This window comes from Dendrobates tinctorius, unplaced genomic scaffold, assembly GCF_039654945.1.
Source record: "Dendrobates tinctorius isolate UK_male_01 unplaced genomic scaffold, ASM3965494v1 ptg000016l, whole genome shotgun sequence".
NCBI classification, from domain to species: domain Eukaryota; kingdom Metazoa; phylum Chordata; class Amphibia; order Anura; family Dendrobatidae; genus Dendrobates; species Dendrobates tinctorius.
The window spans coordinates 26,072,662-26,094,831 of record NW_027361684.1 but is presented as its reverse complement, the minus strand read 5'-3'; the positions used below and the strand labels follow the sequence as shown (position 1 = coordinate 26,094,831).

Genomic DNA, 22,170 nt, shown 5'->3' with positions numbered 1-22,170 from the left:
ATTCCTTCAGGGGACAAAATGAAAGGCCAAAAAATGTATTTATTCTCTACTGTAACCTTCTCATCTGCTGGCATATGCTTTGTATTATTTTATTTATTCATTTATTATTTTATTTAGTCATTTATTTATTTGTTATATATCTTAGTGGAAACTTGACAACATTAATGGAAATTCTTTATATGACATAGGCTTTAAGATGAATTGATGTATATAGCTTATATCAATATATCTATCTATGTATCGTATTTTCAATGACCAATAGATTTCACATTATTTTCTATAACGTTCATGTGGGTATCAGTAACAAGAATTTTGACGTTTCACGAAAGCCATATATTTTTTTAAAAATTCTATAATTTTAATCTGTACAATAAAACTAATTAATTCGATAGGCAGATTGATAGATGTTATCTTACGTATTTGGAAGACGAAGATAGTAATTAACATTTTGAACACTTGTAAGAAAATTATGTGAACAAGATGTCTGCATTGAAAGGCTGTAAGAAGCTCCATACACATAAAATATTTAAGTACTTTCTCTATAGAAAAGGTCGCACTGCTGTCACATGTACAACTGAAAGGTGTAGCATGCTTAATAAAGGAAGAACATACATAGAAATGAAGGAAGACGCTTTTTTGCTTCTTTTAGATACAGATTCTACCTAATGACAATTGTTGAATCCATGTATTTTATTATTTAGGTAACATAGAAACTAGAATATTTCAGAATATCCTAATTGTAGATGATTGGAAATTAGAATTATGGTGATATATAAGCATTAAGGCACGGATTTGTGAAGACCGGCAAGTTTCATGAGGGCAAGCCAAAGTCAGGCCCTCCTGATTCATTAAGAGACACAGACATCTTATTGAATCACAAATAGCGATGGACGAACCTCTGGATGTTCGGGTCCAGCGATTCGGCTAAACAGTTAAAAAAAGTTTGGTTTGTGTACTAGAATAGTGCCGGAACCCCATTCACATGAATGGGGGGCCCGAACATTCAGTGTTTGTGCATGACAGCATGGCAAACACTGCCTCTGATCGGCGGTAAGATCATTACCGCCGGTCAGAGAGCCGAGATTACAATGTGAACCCGCGGCTGTGACCAAAGGTAAGAGTTTACCAATGGTCACAGGCTTCAGCAGGAGGGACTACTACTCACATCGGCCTACATCTGCTGCCACTAATAACAGTGAGACCAGATGGCAGTTGATGGGAGTATTCATCAGCCGGTGCCTGCGCTTTAAATAAATTTAAAATAAAAATGGCATGGGTTCCCCTGTAGTTTTGATAACCAGCCAGCCAAAACTGACAGCTGCCATCCTCAGCTGTCAGGTTTAGAATGGCTAGTTATCCAAAATAAGGGGGTCAACACCCCATTTTTAAAAATCATTTAAATAAATGATTAAAAATAACAATTGCACTCACCTAATGCCCAGTCTATGGAAGACATCGTATCTTGTAAAAAGCAGAAATAATAAACAAAAATACTCATCTAATGCCCATTCCATTGAAGCCATGGTCTCCTGTAAAAAAAAGCAAAAATAAAAAACAACCATATCCCTCACCTGTCTGACATTCTCTCTCATGCCATAATCCATGTCTGGGATAAATAGTTTTCAACCTGGATGGTGCCGAGGTGTGATTGTCCAGGCAGGAAACCACTGGAGAATGAGCTGCTGTGAGCTCAGCTCAGTGACTAGTGGTTAGGTCTCTGAGGCTGCATTCCTCGCCAGGCTCCTGAACTGTTGTGACTCACTGAGCTCAGCATTGCATTATAATACTTTTCTCACAGTGCTAGCGGTGATCTCACTGAGATGTCTGCATTGCAGGTGTCCAGATGGGAAAGGAGCCTCAGTGACCAGCGATAACCTCCATGACATCACTGCTAGTCACTGAGGTGGAGTTCACAGCAGCTCATTCTCCAGTGGTTTTCAGCCTGGACGATCGCACCTTGGCACCGTCCATGTTGAAAGCTATTTATCCCAGACAAGGATTACAGTGTGGGACAGAATGTCAGACAGGTGAGAGATATGGCTGTTTTATATTTTTGTTTTTTATAGGAGACCATGGCTTCAATGGAATGGGTGTTATGTGAGTATAACTAAATTTGTAATTTTTAAATACAAAAGTAAAAGTGTATTTTTTTCTTTCAAATAAAGGACTTTATTCTGTGTGTTTATTTATAAAATAACCGTAGGATTAGTAATGGAGAGGCTTCTTATAGACGCCCCTCCATTACTAAGTTGAGGGCGTGATGTCAGTGGACAATACAAAGGTGACATCAACCTCACAAATATGAACCTCATTTGCCACCACAGGACAAGTGGAAAGAGTTGGGCAAAGCTCAAGGCTGTTATTTTTAGTTTCAGGGGGCAATATCCATGACCCCTTACCAGCCTGAGAATACCAGCCCCCAGCTGTCTGTTTCAGCTTGGCTGGTTGTGAAAAAAGAGGGGGACCTCAAACCGCTTTTTAAAATTATTTATTTAAAAAAAGTGGGGACCCTCTATTCTTGACAACCAGCATTGCTAAACCTGACAGCTGAGGGTTGCAGCCTGCAGCTTTCAGTTTTTCCTGGCTGGTTATAAAAAAAACAAAGAGGAACCCAAGTTATTTTTTTTACTATATATTTATTCATAGTGCAGGCGTCCACTGATGAATACTCCCATGAGCCACTGCCTGCTCCCAATGATGTTAATGGCAGCAGGCGTAGTCTGATAGGAATATTAGTCCCATCAGCTGATGCCTGTGACTGTATTGTATGTAAAATGTTTACCTCTGGTCACAGCTGTGGGCTCATTCTGTCATCTGATAATGAGGGAGCCGCAGTGCTCTTTCCGGCAGTAATCATTTACCAATGATCAGAGCCTCCGGTGTTTCTCACGATGTCCAGAGTGAGAAACAACCGGTATTCAGGGTGCCGAACCTGAACAATTACACAAACATCCTGGTGAAGTCCGTCTTCGGGATCCGTGCCCGAACAGTAGATGTTCAGTACAGACTCCGAACTTTACTGTTCGGGTTCACCCATCTCTAATCAGGAGCATAGAGCATATGAGAAGTGGCATGTGCCTCTGTGTACCTCGCTACAAATTTTACTTCAGTCAAACATTGGAGTAAAATTTCTGGTGTAAGGAATGCCACAACTCCTCATGAATTAGATGAGCTGAGGTGTCACACCCTTGTCATCCCAGCTGGGCCAAACTGGAGTAAAAACACCAAAGGTCAGATTTCTGGTCTATACTCTTTTATCAATGAGGGCCTATGTGTAGACTTGGTGAATTGATGATAATATGAGGCCATTGTAGCTTTTCAACAACAGAACAGGCAGAGAAGTAACTTGAAGCTTTGAGCCACAGTGTAAAATCTATATTAAAACGCCCCATAAATATTTGGCTTTATTCATAACAATTATTTCCCCCCCCATGGGACCATACAGTATTTGAAAAATATGGGAACTACTATTTCGAAAATCATCCTTTGGAACAAGGGCCAAATAGACTCTCAACTTTGAGGCTGTCCAGAGAAAACCAACAACATAGACTTATCTTTCTCCAGTTTTATGTAAACATTTATGTGGCAATCAGGTAATTAAATCCAAAGATCCAACCCTTGTTATCTATTGTAAAATGTGTGTGAATTTATAACAACTTTTCCTGTTCATCCAGATTCTTTAGGAATCCTAGGGAAATAAACAGAGACATATCTATTTACGAGGTAAATGCCAAAAGAACAAGAACAGTGTGAAACAAGTGGCACATGGAAACATATGTACAGTAGTGACTTTAGCCATTGGCGGTTGTAAACCACTTTGTCTATTGTTTTTTGTTCTTACAGCCTGTAGCATTGTTTTTCTTTATTCTGACCTGCCTGACAACTTTATAGAACAATTCTCCTTTTAATGGTATCTAATTGTGAATACATTTCTTGTGGTGATAACTGTTTTATGTTGATGAAAGCATACATTCCAAACTTGTCTTCTTAAGATGCAATCACATTGAGAGATAATTGTGAACGTGTGTTCTTAATAACACTAGTTTCATGATTATTTTACAGCATAAACTGGCTACTGATCATCCGATGAATGAGCAAAACACTTAGCAATCGGGTGAAATGATTTTTTGTGCTGTGCAAAAGATTATTTTTATCAGTGGAGCATCATCCTGCATAAACAGGACTCGCACTGCTGAGAAACATGGCATCCTACAGCTGTGTGAAAAAGTGTTTGCCCCCTTCCTAATTTCCTATTCTTTTGCATGTTTATCACACTTAAATGTTTCAGATCACCAAACAAATTTAAATATTAGTCAAAGATAATACAAGTAAACCCATATTGCAGTTTTTAAGTGAAGGTCTTTATTATTAAGGAAAAAAGAAATCCAAACTTACAGGGCCATGTGTGAAAAAAGTGATTGTCCCCTAAGCCTAATAACTGGTTGATCCTCCCTTAGCAGCAACAACTGAAATCTAGCATTTGCAATAACTGTCAATAAGTCTTTTACAACACTCTGAAGGAGTTTTGACCCTCTTATCTTTGCAGAGTCTCTGAGCATGAACTGCCTTTGAAAGCTCATGCCAAAACATCTCAATTGGATTATGGTCAGGACTTCGAATAGGCCACTCCAAAGTCTAAATTTTGTTTTCCTTAAACCATTGAAAAGTGGACTTGCTGGTGTGTTTTGGATCATTGTCCTGCTGCAGAACCTAAGTGACCTTCAGCTTGAAGTCACGAACAGACGGCCGGACATTCTGCTTCAGGATTTTTTGGTAGACAGCAGAATTCATGGTTACATTTTTCACAGCAAGTCTTCCAGGTCATAAAGCAGCAAAACAGCCCCAGACCATCACACTACCACCACTAGATTTTACTGTTGGTATAATGTTTCTTTTCTGAAATGCTGTGTTACTTCTACACCAGATGTAATAGGACATACACCTAAGTTGAAAATTTTTCTCGTCAGTTCACAGAGTATTTTCCAAAAAGTCTTGAGGATCATCAAGATGTTTTCTGGCAAAATTGAGAAGAGCCTTTATGTTCTTACTGCTCAGCAATGGTTTTCGACTTGGAACTAGGCCATGCAGGCCATTTTTGCCCATTCTCTCTCTTAAAGTTGAGTCATGAACACTGACCTCTGATTGTTTAGCACCTTAATAAATGGTGTCCAGATCTGAGAATATTACATGTAGCATAGTGGTTAATAAAATCCCTGGTGATCTAGATTTTTGAGAAGGACTTATAATGAAATTAATATTAATAGTAATTATATTTAAATTAATATCGCTTAAAATATATTTCTTTACAGAATGCATTGTATAATATGTATACTTTTATTGCGCATTTACCATATGTCTTTTGACTGTGTAATAACCAAGGTTGTAGAGTTGTGAAGCCAAAGTTCTAATTCCGACTCCTCTATTTTTCCAGACTGTTACGCCTTCATTAATGGCCAGTAATTAACTATTTAATAATAACACGTTTACTACAGTAAATATACTGTTTATCTTTTTTTTTTTAGATTTTGTTTTATATTTTTTTTAATAAATATAAGCCTTAGATTGTAGAACATAAGATATTCAAGAGTTCTAAAAATCCTATGAAAATTAATAAGTTAGTTATATAATAACAATAATAATAACAATACTAATAATAGAGATAAACAAATCAGTTTCAGGCGAGTTAAATTTTCCTTGAAATTTACAAAAAAATTTGGATGCTTCTGAATCCAAATTTTCTGTGATTCAATTTATGTAAATTCAGCAAAATAAAGGCAGTTTGCTCCTTTCTAGAGCCCGGAAAAAGGATTCAGAAATAAAATAGTCACCCTGCATTTACTATGCTGTGGTATTTATTTTTCCACCCTGTATTTTTTATGCTATGAAGTCTGGAGGCACCCCAGGTAATAATGAACCTTTGATTCACATTGAAGTTATTCAGAATTCAGGGATATATAGTACTTGAGCCAATTGCAAAATTTAAATTCACTCATCACAAATAACAGATATAGTTTTATTAATGCTTCTGCTGTCAGAAACACTTCTGCTTCAAATTGAAACCAGAGGAATTGCTTAAACACTAGAAATAATGGTCAAATTGTAAGCAGAAGACACGTAGATGAAACACACCCTTCTCTATAAATTTAACCTTTTATGGCTATTTATGAATAACTTATTAAAAAGAAATAATCCTATAATCTAAATATAATACACAGGCATACATACAATAGTGCAGACTATGGAGCTGCTATTGGGACCTTGGATAGAAGGGGCCAAGACCAAGTTGGCTGCATCTCATATTTAATAGGTGTAGAGAACCTATACAAAGACCTCTTTTAAAGGGAATCTTTTAGTAGGAGCAACCTTCCTAAGGCGTCATATGGGTATACAAGTTAAAGAAAGTTGAATAAAATCATACCTTGATCCCTGAGAATACCTCCATAGCTTATTATAAATGAAAGGGGGAATTACCAGTGTGAGACATGTAATGACTGACAATCTGCTCTCCTACTCTACATGTCTCACACTGGTAACTCCCCTTTCATGTAAAATAAGCTCTGGAGGCAGATTCTCAGGGAAATCTGTATCCACCCCTCATGAGCATATTAAGAAAATGTGGATTCCTCTGGAATAAGAGATCAGAGCTCAGATGTCAAGGTATCATTTCATAAAGACAACTTAGGTGGGTTAATTCTACTGACTGATTCCCTGTAAAGAGTCTGCAAACAAGGGTGTAGAGAATTAACTCAGAGATCACGGAAAGGAACATAAAGCACACTGGTCCAGCGTAAGTATTGTAGTGATGACTAGCACCAAAAAGAGGTGCAGGTTTAATATTTCCTAAAGGGCCCCCCCCTCAATAATATAATTCTAAAATGCATCTTTATTGAGGAGAAAACATACAGTAAAACTAAAGGGGATACAGTATTCTTCTAATGCTCCTCATTAATCAGATACAACTCCATCAATCTAATGACGAGACAAGGATCTTGGAGATCAAAACAGTAGTAATGTGCTATTTTCAACTCATTAATGGCAAATTATAATCTATGCAAATCAGGACATGCAAACTATCAATAGACTTGAAAGCTGTGAAGAGTTTGCATGTTATGTTCAGTGCTGTCAAAACACATTCCTTGAAGAAGTAAAAATAATGCGCTAATTGAATTGATGTAGCTGTACATATAACAAAAAAACTGATAAGTGACGGGATCTAAACTCAGGAACTTTGATGATGCATTTCAGCTGTTGTTACCACAAGTTAACAAAAAAACTAGGAGGACCCCATTTCTAATTATCTTCTGACATTAGGAAGCAAATAGTTGAAGTAAGTTGAGCTGTAACCCCTCCACCAGCCACGGACAAGACAAGCACTGTGTCTAAAATCAGACAGATTCTTATTTGCATACTCCGATCAATATTCTACATCAATTGTTGATTTAGGTTTTAAAATAATAATAATAATCTTTATTTTTATATAGCGCTAACATATTCCGCAGCGCTTTACAGTTTGCACACATTTTCATCACTGTCCCCAATGGGGCTCACAATCTAAAATTCCCTATCAGTATGTCTTTGGAGTGTGGGAGGAAACCGGAGTGCCCGGAGGAAACCCACGCAAACACGGGGAGAACATACAGACTCCTTGCAGATGTAGTCCTTGGTGGGATTCGAACCCAGGACCCCAGCGCTGCAAGGCTGCAGCGCTAACCACTAAAAGTGGTTGAATTCATTTCTTTAATATGATGGGTTTTCATTTCTCCCTGACAGACCTGTATATGGTATCACTTGTCCCCATAGATTTACCAGTTACTTCTTAAAATACTCTTTAATGGTTACACTATCCGAACTTTGTCTTGATTGAAATTTCCATTCATTTGTATAAGAATTCTAACCACCTCCTGACAGAAAGCCATGTGGACACCGTTCTTGAGAATTTTGATGGTACCGTTGGTGGGATTTACATCAATTATAAATTTACGGTATATAACTGGATATGCCATAAATGAATGAGATGGTAACATCCATTTAAAGAGTTTAAAGTTTTAGCAAATAAATCTAAATTATTGAATATATAACTTTGCATATTACATCTTCTGGACCATAGCTTAAGGGGATTAATTGGAATTCTTCATTGTTTACTCGCAGTGTGTAAATTCCACCATGAACATGTCATGCTCCTGGGTTTGAACCCTTGAGACTGTTTTGTGGTTGGCTTCTCTGTCTGCCAAGCCACAGCAGACACAACTTTTTTTTGGTTGGTTAGGTTCAGTTTTGGCTACAGTCTGTTTAGCATAACACAGGTGTTTTCATTTGTGTGCCCTATCACCTTTTGAGTGCAGTATTATATTCTTTCCCCCTGCTGGCATTTCCTGCTGGCGATAGTTTCATTTGGATGTCCAGCCATTCTGATGTCATTGAAAGTCAGTCAGGAAAACTCCAGCTAGGGTTTATCACTTTGCTGTTTATGTTCTTTACTCTGGTCCTATTTTTTGTTTCTTTGTAGAAAGTAGGTGCATATTATCTAGCAGTACGTACTTTATACTTTTATTTTGTATTTCATGGTTTATTTTACTCACCCTGGGATCTTTCCTTTCTTTCAACACTCTTTCCCTTTTGTAGGTAACTCTCACTCAGCTCTGCCCTCCGTTTCTTTAGGAGGTACGTGAAGCACTCAATGGCCTTTCAGGCAGCACAGGTCCTAGTTGCCATCTTCTAATCTGTCGTTAGGCCTATCTCCCTCACATAGGGACTGCAAGGTCAGGATCTCTAGTCTATAAAGGAATCGGCAGGGTCAGTTGCAGTTTTATCTTTACCTATTATCCCAAGTGAGTAGCTACAATAGACATTAGATTAACATCTAAGTCACCAATTTTGGTGGTACTGCCTAACTTATGTGTGTATTTACCTTCCATCTCTCATCCAACAGATGATGTGGAGAAGATGGGATCCTTTTGTTCTTGGGGAGATTCCCAATTGCCATCAGAGTCTTAAGGAATAGATATTGAAAGCTATTTGGGCACCTTAAAAGGGTTGTTCAGGACTTAAGAATTGATGATTGTTCTGGACTTAAGAACTGATGATAGCCCCTAAGAATAGTTTATTTTTATGAGATTGGTGGGGGTGTAACACCCAACACACCCATTATTCATCTGAAATCTGCTCCTGCAGTGCTCAGAACTGAGCAGTGTATGGGACAGAACATAGCAGTTCCATACACTGCTTAGTGGCAGCTTCTGAGTGCTGCATTTATCTCCCTTTCACTTAAACGGGGTACCCTGTACTATTTTTTTTCATGCGCTTAAGAACTTACAGTTGCTTACTACCTGCCTGTTTTGCCTGGTGCCGTTCTCTATCGGCTTAGAGTGGTCATGAACCACTCTTGCCGGTGATTCTGCCACTTCTGGAGCCAATGTGTCAACAGAGCAGGTGCTTCCTTCATGCTCTGCTCTATTGATGGGGTGTAACTGCTAATTACATGCTCCTCACTGCAAAGATCCAGCTGTCAGTCAGCATTACATTGGCAGTCACACCCCTCCGACAGAGCAGCAAGGAAGAAGAGCTCTGTTGATGTGAGCAGCAGAATCCCTGGAAGGAGCAGTCTACGATCACTCAGGTAGTTGCTAACCTGTCAGTTCTTAGCATAATGAAAAAAAATAGTTCCAGATAACTCCTTCAAATATCCTGAAGTAAGTAATCAATTGCTATGTGCTGGACAAACCCTTTAACAAGAGTGCTGGTCATTTGACGGACACACATGTGCAGGGTTCTAATAACTGTACTGTAACAATCCGGTCACCTGTGTGACGATCACATAACCAGGAGAATGTTCATCCTTTCCAGCTAAACCATGGAGGCTAGTCTGGACACTTTTCTATCTGCAGGGCATCACTTACATCTGATAGTTTTATAAAAGCCAATGAGTAAAGTACTAGTGTATACATTACTAAGTGAAAGATATTGGCTTCTAGCACTGCCTGCAACTCCGTTTTGAAGAGACTTTACCTTGTTGTAGTAGGTGTTAAAATTTTAATGACAGAGCATGCAAGTCAAAATAATTATGAGACCCCAAAGGTTTATTCTAAGGGACAGCTTGAAGCATTGTTTATATAGACTTCCACATTGACTGCCCTCTATTCTCTTGCATTTTTAAACACCTGATAACATGTAGTGCTCTTATGTGATAAATTTTATATGTGAACAGGAATAAAGTGCCGTGTAAAGTAGAAGGTGAATTCTGGGAAATTTATATGGTCGATTGTAAATTCAGTGTTTTGACAGCATTGCTTGCTATATTTTTTACAAGACATAAAACACCATCAGGCTTTTTTTTTTTTTTAAGAAAAGCCATCTAAATTTTTCAAAAATTGTTCATTTACTGTTAAGGAATTAAAATAATTTTTACATAGGGACTTTTTTTTTTCCCACAGTCTTAAAAGGAATTGGATGACTTAACATAATATTCTAAACATAAGCAATTTTTACTTGGGTCTTTCTTCCGTCAATTATTTCCTTAGTAAATGAAAGGCATGCTCGATCAGTTTGAGGTCAGATGAATTACTGAGCTACGGAGAATATTCAAATACTTTAGCTTAAAATGAACCTGTCACCATGAAGCTGCAGTCCGATCTGCAGGTACCATGTTATACAGCATGTGGAGCTGAGTAGATTGATCTATAGTTTTGTTCGAAAAGATTCAGTATAACTTGTGTTTTAATCATTTAAATCTCTGCTATTTCTGGGAATTTTAGTCCAGTGGGCGGTCCTATCAGTGACTGACAGCTTCTTGTATAAAAAAAAGCTGTCAGTCACTCATAGGACTACCCACTGGACTGAAAATCCCAGAAAGAGTAGAGGAAAAAATATTTAAACACAAGTTATACTTTATCTTTTCTTACACAACTATATATCATTCTACTCTGCTCCCCTACTCTATAACATGATGCCTGTAGATAGAACTGTATTTTCATGGTGACAGGTTCTCTTCAAGAAGTTCTTGTTTTTTTAGTGTATGGCTCTATACAATTCATAATTCATCCTACTAAAATCCATATTCACATAATCTGTAAACAGCAATGGTGCTTTTACACTTGCGACCATACATCCTCAACTCTACCCTCTCTTTCAGGCCACATATCCAAGCCCTTGCCTCCTCCTGCCGACTCCAACTCAAAAATATTTCCCCGATCCGTACATTCCTTGACCAAGAAACTACAAAAACGCTTGTGCACACCCTCATCTTCTCCCAACTCAACTATTGCAACCTCCTACTCTCTGGCCTCCCCTTTAGCACTCTTGCACCACTCCAATCTATCCTAAACTCTGCTGCCCTAGTAATCCACCTGTCTCCCCGTTATTCCCCAGCCTCTCCTCTCTGTCAAGCCCTTCACTGGCTTCCAATTGTCCATAGGCTCTAGTTCAAAACTCTAACTATGACATACAAAGCCATCCACAACCTGTCTCCTCCATACATCTGTTACATGGTCTCCCGGGATTTACCTACATGCAACCGTCGATCCTCTCAAGATCTCCTTCTCTACTCTCCTCTTATCTCTTCTTCCCACAACCGCATACAAGACTTCTCCCGTGCTTCCCCAATACTCTCGAACTCTCTACCCCAACACATCAAACTTTCGCCTACCATGGAAACCTTCAAAAGGAACCTGCAGACCCACCTCTTCCAGAAATCCTACAACCTGCAGTGATCCTCAGTCTCCTGAACCGCCACACGACCAGCTCTACCCTCTCCTCGTATATCCTCACCCATCCCCTGTAGACTGTGAGCCCTCGCAGGCAGGGTCATCTCTCTTTTTTTACTTGTGTGTGCCTTGTATTGCTCATGTTTATTGTGCTTGCCTTTGTATGCCCCTTTTTCACACATAAAGCGTCATGGGATAAATGACGCTATAAAAATTAATAATAATAGTAGTAAAAATAATACATGCCCATGCCATAACACTGCCTCCATCATGGTTGACAGATGATGTGGTATGCTTTTGATCATGAGGACTTTGATCCTTTTTCACACTATTTTTTACAAATCAAGTTAAAGGGGCTGTCTGATCTCATTTAAATTCTACAGGTGCCATGGATGATGTGAAATAAAAATAAACATGGAATACTGTATACTCACCTACTATCATCCCCAATGGAATCAGCTCTGGAAGCTTTAATGGTCTGTATTGGCACTGAAAGCCATTGTTCATTGCTCACAGGACTGCTGAGGCATGTGATTGGCTTCATCTGTCCATGCAATCCTGTTCCATAACTTATCAGCTTTTTACATTGTTTTGTTGCAAAGTCTGATTTGCCATTTGTGTTCTTCAGCAATAATAAAGGTTTGCATCTCAAATGGAACTTTCAAGTAGAACATGTGAATATAAGAAACTTTTCAGAATATCTTTTCAGAGAAATCTGCTTCATTCTCCACGTATGAGTTGTTTCCTACCCACCCCCTGCCTCCTGAATTTATCATCCACTCTGCAAAAGAAAACATCTCAACTCTGGTTTACGTAGATAAAATGGACGGCCAGAACTATAAGTTGTCCAGTTAGACTCTCTGTTATATTGTATTGAGAGAGGAGAGGGGAGGACGAGTGAGAAGTAGAGTGAGAAAACACAGAAAGATGGTGCCGAGCATTCTAACAAGTCTTTTATCTCATCCCAGAGCTGGTTTCACCTCTACCCAACTCAGTACTGCTGTATATTGTCTTCTGTGCTGCTTTTCTCTTTCCCTCCCGGTGGACACCTGGAAACTATTGTGCTATTGAGCAACACAGGAAGTGTCAAAAGAGGATGACAGCGAGACAGGCAGCAACATTGCATCAGAGAGCTCATGACCTCGAAGCAGAACATCCTCAGATCCTGACTGATGATGAAGATGGGCATGGAATAGCCTGAACACAGACTTTCGGGTGACTGGCAGGCTTTCAGAATCCAGCATCCCAATGCGCAACCACAGGGTATTCAGTGGCCACTATCCCTGTGGGACACAGTGGCCAATCACTGATGCCACTAATCCATGCCTCTGTGTCGCCGACTACATGGCAGGTCTATGGAGTTGAAGTTTGGGTTGTAGGACATTCATATGTCTATTGGGCGGAAAAAAGGGCCAAACTGCATCCAGGAGGAAGGAATCTTGGCCTCCCGGGCCTAGAGGTTAACTGGAGAGGTATCAGAGGCCTCCAATGGAAACAGGTGTTCAAAGAGATGGTTGACATTTCAAGGAGGGCAAAGCGCCCAGTGATAATGGTGTTAAACGCGGGTGGCAATGATCTAGGTAAGTAAAGGCGGCGGATCTGTATAAATGGATAACAACAGATATAGAAAGGTTCACCTGTTTATTCACAAATATGATACTGGTGTGGTCAGAGATGATACCACGGGCCGTCTGGCACGGTGCAAGAAATAAAAAAGCCATAGAGTGCACAAGGAGGAAATTCAACACCAGGATGGGAAAATTTGTGACAGGAAAAGGCGGTATCGTTGTCCGTCACCACCAGCTGCAAGGGGATAACACAAGACTATTAAGACCGGACAGAGTTCACCTGACGGACATTGGCCTCGATATTTTTCTGTCTGATTTACAGGATGGGGTTGAACAGGCCCTAACGCTGATGGGTGGGTGTCGGAGTCCCGTGTAGGTTATACACAGGATCCTCCATGGCGGTAGAAGCGGAGGAGGGCAAAGGTTCATAACCGCTCGTTGGGCCAACTCGCCTGTCGATCGTGGACAGGATCTCGGCGCGAGCCGCCCGTTACGAAGTGTAATTGCCTTTCTCTGATTATGTAATTAATAAACTGTGACCGACCTGTTCAACCCACCTAGGATTGTCTGTGTTTCATTACGGGATTAGAGGGAGGGGAGAAGGCACTAGTTGCGACACACAGGTCTCCACAGTCTGGCAGGCGCAGAACTGCATAAGGAGCGTGTCTCTGACTGGAGCTCATGTAGATTGTAAGCTCTCACGAGCAGGGTCGTCTTATTTTGCTTTAATTATTGTATTGTTAACTTTGTTACTTATGACTTGTGTTTTGAAACTGTTAAACTGTAAAGCACTGCGGAATATGTTGGCGCTATATAAATAAAGATTATTATTATTATTATTTTCTCTGTCTACATGAAAAGAGTAGGAAATCATCTCTATGTTAAAGGGAGAGATCATGGGCAGCAGCTATTTTCCTACAACCTGTCAATTTCCATTAACTTTTGGGATTGTACAAATGTAGAAACAGGGTGAAAAAATGGTAGTAATTCCTAAATAGTTGATGCTGCAATATCTTTTTAAATCCTTCACTTAAAGCTGAAAAGTCTATACTATACTAAATTCTGAAAATTCTGTCATTGCCCAAATATTTCTCGAGCCAGCTGTAAAAGTCCACTCTTAAAATTTCCGTCTCTTGTATTTTCCGGCCATTTCATGAACACGTAGATGAATTTCCATATCTAAGTTACTCTTCAAATGTGTTGAACCTTATATCCAGCTTTTTATCTCTCTCAAATAACATATATTAATAGGACTGTTGTAAATATCTTGTTCCGTGATATCCCCAACTATTGGGAAGACATGACCATGACCTTGAAGGCAAAATACGTATATTCCTGGCTCAGCAGATATGGTATGCATATTTACTTTTCAGACATTGAAGTCTACAACCATGTGTTTAATTGGACTATATGCTGTGTTTGTCACTTGTCTGCAACTTTAAATAGCGGCTGAGCAAACATATTGTTCTATGTCAGGGCTTATTATATTGTAGATGAAAGCATATGATGGTAAAGTTAACCCTCACAATGCATAATTACACTTTAACACGTTCACAGTGTTTTACCCAGGCACCGAAAAGACTATTTTTTTTCAAGAACCGTTTCCCATCAAAGCAGACTTATTTTGATTATTTTATTCCCTTCAGAATTTCTTTTCACATGTGTAATTAAACCGAAGTTTAGATAACGATGCAACTAATTATTACAAAAAATGCTTTTTTTATGCAAATCCTGAAATGCTTCATTATGTTGATGAGTAGTCATACCTATGAGACGCCACGAGTTTAATAAGTAGTAAGCCCTTTGGACTCTAGAAATTCTGACGTATTATGAGAAAAATTGGACATAGATCTTTAAGTATCAAAGTATCTTAAAAGGAAAAATATAAGGTGGCACCAGATTCTTTAAAATTTGAGTTTATCAACTCATGTCATGATGTGATAAGGTGCTCGTACAACTGTCGGCATCAAGATCAAGTTCTACAAGAAAAGTTGGAAGTGGAATGGCATTGTGTTCTCCTCCCATAGGCCTGGGTCACACTTGCAGCTGCAATGCGAGAAACTCGAACATATATACCCGGCACTGCCACCGGCACTCGGGACCGGAGCATTCAGCTGCACAGAAATACATGCAGCCACACACTCCGATCCCGAGCTGCCGGCGGCAGAGCCGGGTATTGAGATGAGAGACTCGCGCGAGTTTCTCGTATTGCAGTTGCAAGTGTGACCCCGGCCTTAGCCTGATCTTTCAAGGATTGTTACTCCACAGCTAGCAATGTTACCTTGCAGCACTAAGGTCCTACCATAGCCAACCAAGGACAACATCCGCATCGAGTTGATATGTTCTTCCTGAATATACATGGGTTACCTACAGGTATCCCTAGAGCTTCCTCAAAACGTATAGTTTCGTTTTGAATTTGTTTATCACTGTACTGCTCTGTGGAACTTGTTAGAGCTATCGAAATGAATAAATAAATATATCACATATATAACCTACAATTTACAACCTTGTTCTGACTTAGCATGCACGACTAATGCATTAAACAATCCCTTGTACCTTCTTGGTGTTAATGCAAAATCGGTAACAGTAACAAGACCTTACCTGCTATGTGCCATAAAATATTGGTGTCAATGTTCTCCTCTGGCATCAGTATCCAGATGTGACTGCTACGATACTTCAATATCCCATATAGCATATCCCTAAATCTAAGCTCCAGCCTAGATCTCCTCAGCACATGTTCACAAAGGTGTTGATTATTTTTTATTGAGCACAGATCAACTTCAAAATCTTCTTTAAAAAAAAAGTTTCAAAAACCTTTGAAAAACTCTTCCAATTTATTTCTACGGGAAATCCACTTACCTGAAAAGTTTTTGAAACGATTCCAGCGGAAATAAAGTGCATGTCACTTCTTGTAAGGAGTTCCTGATTGTATAAACTCTGAACCAAAGCCAGAAATATCATTGTTTCAAACTGTGAAGCTGCACAGGGGCCCAAGAGGTAAGGGGGTCCATTTCTACCTCCAGAGCTGATGGATTTGTGCATTCTGATGAGCTATTGAACTGCAAAGACTCCATATATTGCTCTTGCACAGGTGCCCAATTCTGTCTGTGTCCACCACTGCTACAAGCTATGCACTGTCCAATTATAAATGACGTCTAAGGGAAAAAAACTCTTCTAAAACTCTAAGGCTACGTAAACACTATGTAAAGCCCCTGATTCACAAAGACCGTCAATTTTCACACTTGTCTTGAGAGGTCATGGTGGATTCAGATGCTCCTGATTCATTATGAGGCGCACAGTGGTGTGCGGCCCCATGCGTCTCGCCACAAATCTTACTCCAGTCAGGGACTGGAGTAAGATTGTTGGCGCTAGGTATGCCACAGCTTATCATCAATTAGCCTGACTGTGGTGTCATACTCCCATCCCAGCTCTGCTCTGTTGGGAGAAAATGGAAAACTTTTTGCACAATTCAGCGTGGCACAAATATTTCACAACTTTTCAAAACGATTTACATCAGAATTTTGCCGTAATCGCTGTGATGTATTGGGGATGGATGGAGTCTTTTTTGCGAAGTTTTCAAAGCAGAAACTGAGTGGAAACTCGGTTATTGAGGAGTTTGAAGAAGGATTTAGAGAGTTTCCGTTCATATATGAAATAGTGTTAAAAGCACAGGTGCCACACAGCAGACGGACGCTGTTTTGGCCTGCTCACGGCATATGTAATGAAGCAAGGTATTATTTAGTTAGAAAAATAAAAGCGGATAAAAACATTGTTTCCCACCTTAAGACAAAGGACTTAGGACTTTTTTAGTCTGAGTTTTTTTGGTGTAACAAAACATTGGATCACACTTGAACCAATGTTATTCTATGGAGCTGTGCATATGTCCGTTTTATCTCCTTGGACTGAGACGCTGAGAGGAAGAAGTCTCAGCATTTGATCCGATACTTGGTCACGCAAGTCAATGAGTCAGTGGAAAACATCGGATCGCACTCGGATGACATCTGAGTGCAGTCCGATTTCCACGAACTGTCAAAATAGAGAAGATGGAGACTTTTTTTCACCCATGTTCTCCTCAAACTCTGATCAGAGTGTGATTGACACGACCGTCTCAGAAGATGTATAAGGGATTTATACTGTAAACTAAGAAGCTAATGACTGCTATATCTATGACGGTCAATCACATAGTCATTCACCACTGTGTAGTGACTGCGTAGGATACAAATCTCAAAAATATCTCGCAGTCATGGCCACAGTAACGCTGGGGTGCATTTAGCAGGGTTACTTGTAATGAGGAGGGTTAACTTTTATCTACACGCTATAAACTTAGATAAGATTTGCCCTACATGTTGAATGTCGTACGGGAATATCCCTGTGTTCATTTCTCAATATGAATCTGGTGAGTGCTACTTTTCTTCATTCCAAAAGTTTGCATTTTCCATTAATGTTTCTGTTGTGTTGGGTTTATGATGTATGCTTGCATTGCGAACTGGATATCAGGACATTATTAAGGGTTTCTAACAAATGTAAATGCCTAATGGGACTCTGTACTTTATGGGGCTCTAGAAGACAGGACCCTAGCCACAAACTGCCAGTGGAACTCATAATCTTCAGCATCACTGGACGAATAGACAATGACGGTTTTGGGGGGCTTTGTTTGACAGTAACTCACCGTACATTGGTTGTGTTCCCGTATCCCTGCTTTCTACAAACTGCACTTTAAATACAGTTTCCCATAAAGAATTTTTTTTTTTGCTGTGTGGCAAAAGTGTGACTTTACGTCGTAACTGGAGTTGAGCGACTTTGGTCGGATCGGGTTTCATGAAACAAAATTTGAGTCAGATGAAACTGGTCCGACTAGGGCAAAAAAAGTCGGGGTTTCGTCCGAAACCCGACCTCAATGCAAGTCAATGGGGAATAAAAGTCGGCATTGAGTGGATGAATGTCATCCACTGAATGCCGACTTTTATTCCCCATTGACTTGCATTGGGGTCGGGTTTCGGACGAAACCCCGACTTTTTTTGCCCTAGTCGGACCAGTTTCATCTGACTCAAATAAATCTAATTCTTGCATGTATATTATAGGCATGACCAAGATACTACCTGTAGTAAAAGCTTTCATACCACTATATTAGGAATTGCCTGTGATATTCTTGTAAACTGTGTCTTGTTACAGAGCGCGATTGCCCCATTAACCTTTTCCAGGGGTCTGCTGTGTTATTCCCCCGGCAATGATGAAGAATCACAAGTCACAACTTCAAAGCAGACAGAACACAATAACTGCTTGTGGTTTCAGCTCATTACCACAACGCGGCAAGTTCTTTTTGATTATCCTCTTCCCTTGAAAATTGTGCATACAAGAAGTAGGATCAGCCTGTGACAGTCTGCTGCGTCTAAATGCAGGTTCCTTTAACATGAGGATTAAGAGAACCTCCAGGATGTCGGAACAGGAATATGCCACAAATCCATTTTGTTATTTCCACCGCTGGAGTACATTGCTAATGCTATTAAGATGCTTTCATCGTAGACTGGGCAGGTTGTCAAATGCATTAGTGTACCGGCTCTTCGTGTTTTACTTGGATACTTTATTCATTGTCATAGTTGAGGCCTTGTCTCAAAATACAGGAACCATTTATAGATCCTTTACTGATTATACTACATGCAATATGCTTTATGTAAGAGGTGGAAGGAAACCGTAACATTGAAATTATACATGTATATAGAGGGTGCAGAGGTTAAACTTAGTAAGTCATAATGACATGAGCAAAAGCATAGTGTAGACTAGTGGACTATCCCTTCTTACATTGGAGTGTCCGTGTGATTGGATGACCTCTGTGTTCGCACTGCTGGATGACACCAACATCTACTGTTTTAGCTTGGAGATGTGTGCAGCAGGTTTAGGGTTTTCTTGATGACAGGGCTCTTTGGGATACCTACAAAAATATTGGCTAAGTCTCATTCAGACTTCAGTTTTTTTATTTTTTTTTACCGGACTAGTTTTCAACAGATCTGATTTTCATCAATATTTGGTCTGGGCATCTGTTTTTACTATCGGTGTGAAACCCGTTTTGCTGTATGAAAAAGAAAAAATCCAAACTTCTTCTTTCCCCATTAACCCTTCGCCTCTGCAGTCAATTTTCAATTTTTCCACTTCTGCTTTTACCTCCGCTTCTTCCAAGAGCACAGAATGTCATTGACGTCACAACATACAACATGACCTTCATGCTTCCATGAAGTTTGAGAGGCCTGAAGATTCCAACGGCGTTGGATCAAAAGATGCTGAAAGGACCAGACGGTTAGCGCTAGGTAGGACAGGTTAGCAGTAAGGTGAGTATAAGGAGGGTTTTTTTTATTTAATTTTTACCTTTTTATAGCCTGTTATAAATTGCTGGATCCACATGGAAGCAAATTTTCTTTTTCCACCCAAAAAATGAGATTTACGATTATTTTTCAATTGAATTGTGCAGATTATGAGTGACGTTGAAGGTGCAAAAGGTTATGATGGTATCATTTTCTTACAAGTGATATGTGTAGACTTTTTATATCAACTGTTTATATACTGTGGATATACAGTCGGCGGGATGCAAGATGCAAGCAGTAGCAGCGTATACTGAACACCACAACCGAGTAGCAGGAATGGTATGCAGGAACATATGCACAGCATATGGGGTAAGTCTTCCTAAGTCCAGATGGGAGAACCCAGAAATAGTTGTGGAGAAGGAAAGGGTTAAAATCCTGTGGGACTTCAAGATCCAGATGCATAAGCAGGTGTCGGCTAACCAACCAGACATTGTGATAGTAGATGAAAATTAGTAGACCGCAATCATAAGGGATGTGTCAGTGCCAAGTGATAGTAACATCGGAAAAAAGAAATATGAAAAGCTGGAGAAATACCAGGGCCTCAAAGAAGAGTTGGAGAAGATGTGGAAGGTGAAGGCAACAGTGATTACAGTGGTGATAGGAGCACTTGGAGCAGTGACCCATAAGTTGGAAGAATGGCTACAACAGATCCCAGGAGAAACATCTGAGCTCTCTGTCCAAAAAAGTGCAGTATTGAGGAAAAGTAAGATCCTGCACAGAACCCTCAAACTCCCAGGCCTGTGGTAGGGGACCCGAGAATGAGGAAAGACATAAAAAAAAGGAACAACCACCCAACGGAGGGGTGAGAAAGTAGATAGACAGATAGATAAATCTAGAAGCACACAGTGATTACAAATGTAACCCCCTATTGGCATTTTTTAGATTTTCACAGTTTTTTTTGAGTTTGCATCAGTACATGTAACGAATATGCCTACATTTGGTTATCTTTTTATTGTGAATCAAACAACAAATAGGCCAAAATTACTGACAATAACTATTCGCTACCTAAAGTTAGTACTTTGTAAAGCCTCCTTTTGCTGCAATTACAGCTGAAAGTCACTTTGGATAAGTCTCTATGAGTTTTCCACATCTTGCCACTGGAATTTTTTCCCATTCCTCAAGGTAAAACTGCTCCAGCTCCTTCAAGTTAAACGGTTTCCTCTGGGGAGCAGCAATCTTCAAGTCAGACAACAGATTCTAAATTGGATTAAGGTCTGGGCTTTAACTAGACCACTCCAAAACATTTACATGTTTCCCCATAAACCACTCAAGTGTTGCATTAGTAGTATGTTTTGGGTCATTGTCATGTTTAAAGGTCAACCTTCATCCCAGTCTCAAATGACTGACATACTGAAACAAGTTTTGCTCAAGAATATCCCTATATTTCACATCATCCATCTTCCCCTCGATTTGGACCATTTTTCTTGTTCCTGCTGCCAAAAATCATCCCCAAAGCATGATGCTGCCCCCACCATGTTTCACTGTGGGAATTGTGTTCTTGGGGTGATGAGCTGTGTTGCTTTGGCGCCAGACATAGCATTTACTTTGGTAGCCAAAAAGTTCAATTTTGGTCTCACCTTACCACAGCACCTTCCTCCAAACATTTTGGGAGTCACTCACATGCCTTTTGGCAAACTCAAAACAAACCTTACAATTTTGTGTTTAAATAAAGGCTTGTTTCTGCCCTCTCTTCCGTAAAGGCCACCTCTACGGAGTGTACATCTTATTGCAGTCGTATGGATAGGATACTTCAGTCTGTGCTTGGAAACTCTTCACTCCTTCAGGGTTATTTTTGGTCTCTGTGATGCCCTTACATTTCTTTTATGATACTCTAATTTTCTACACTTTTCATGGTGTTCACCTGAACTGAACTCTGCTACGGGAGTCTATGGGAATTAGACACCATAATGTGAATAAACAGAGGTTCTAAATGCTTTGTTATGTGCAGTAACATAATATTCCTGTGTTGTACATATACTAATACATGTCACCGTAGACAGGAGCACAATCGTAGTAGTCATTGTAGTCAATGCTACTGAAATCTAAGTGCAGATGAGTGGGAAGTGGAATCAAGGTGAATACGCTTCTATATGTGTATGCGAAAAGCTCTTATCTATGACTCAATAGAAAGGTTACATTATTATTTCAGATCTCCATTCTTCAATGTGTATTATTGTTGTATGTGGCTTTTCTAATGCTTGTTCTTTCATTAAGCATTGATCGGCTCAGACTAATTGTTGTCTTCATGCCTCAGGCAGTTGGAGACTCTGCAGGAATTTACTGTAACTACTTACAATATGTTTCTTTTGTAGCGATCTGTCATCTTTGAATATACTTTTAAGATGTTTAGTGGTAAACTCCTAATACTTCTTAGCATTTACAGTGGAGATTATTTGCCAATTATTTCTACCTGTTATTAATAGCAGAGTAGGCAAGACAAATTGTCTTAATGAAGTGCTCATTTATGTTTGGATTATCATGATTATCAAGACAGACTAGGAGGATAGAGTTTTCAACTTTTGTACAACTAATATATAATATTGCTAA

At 39.5% G+C, this 22,170-nt stretch overlaps 1 protein-coding gene across 5 annotated transcripts in view; it reads left to right on the top strand.

Annotated features, from left to right (window-relative positions):
• RAP1GAP2 (RAP1 GTPase activating protein 2) overlaps window positions 1-22,170 on the top strand; it is a 1,085,931-nt gene that overhangs the window by 885,776 nt on the left and 177,985 nt on the right. The gene's annotated exons all lie outside the window — the stretch shown is intronic.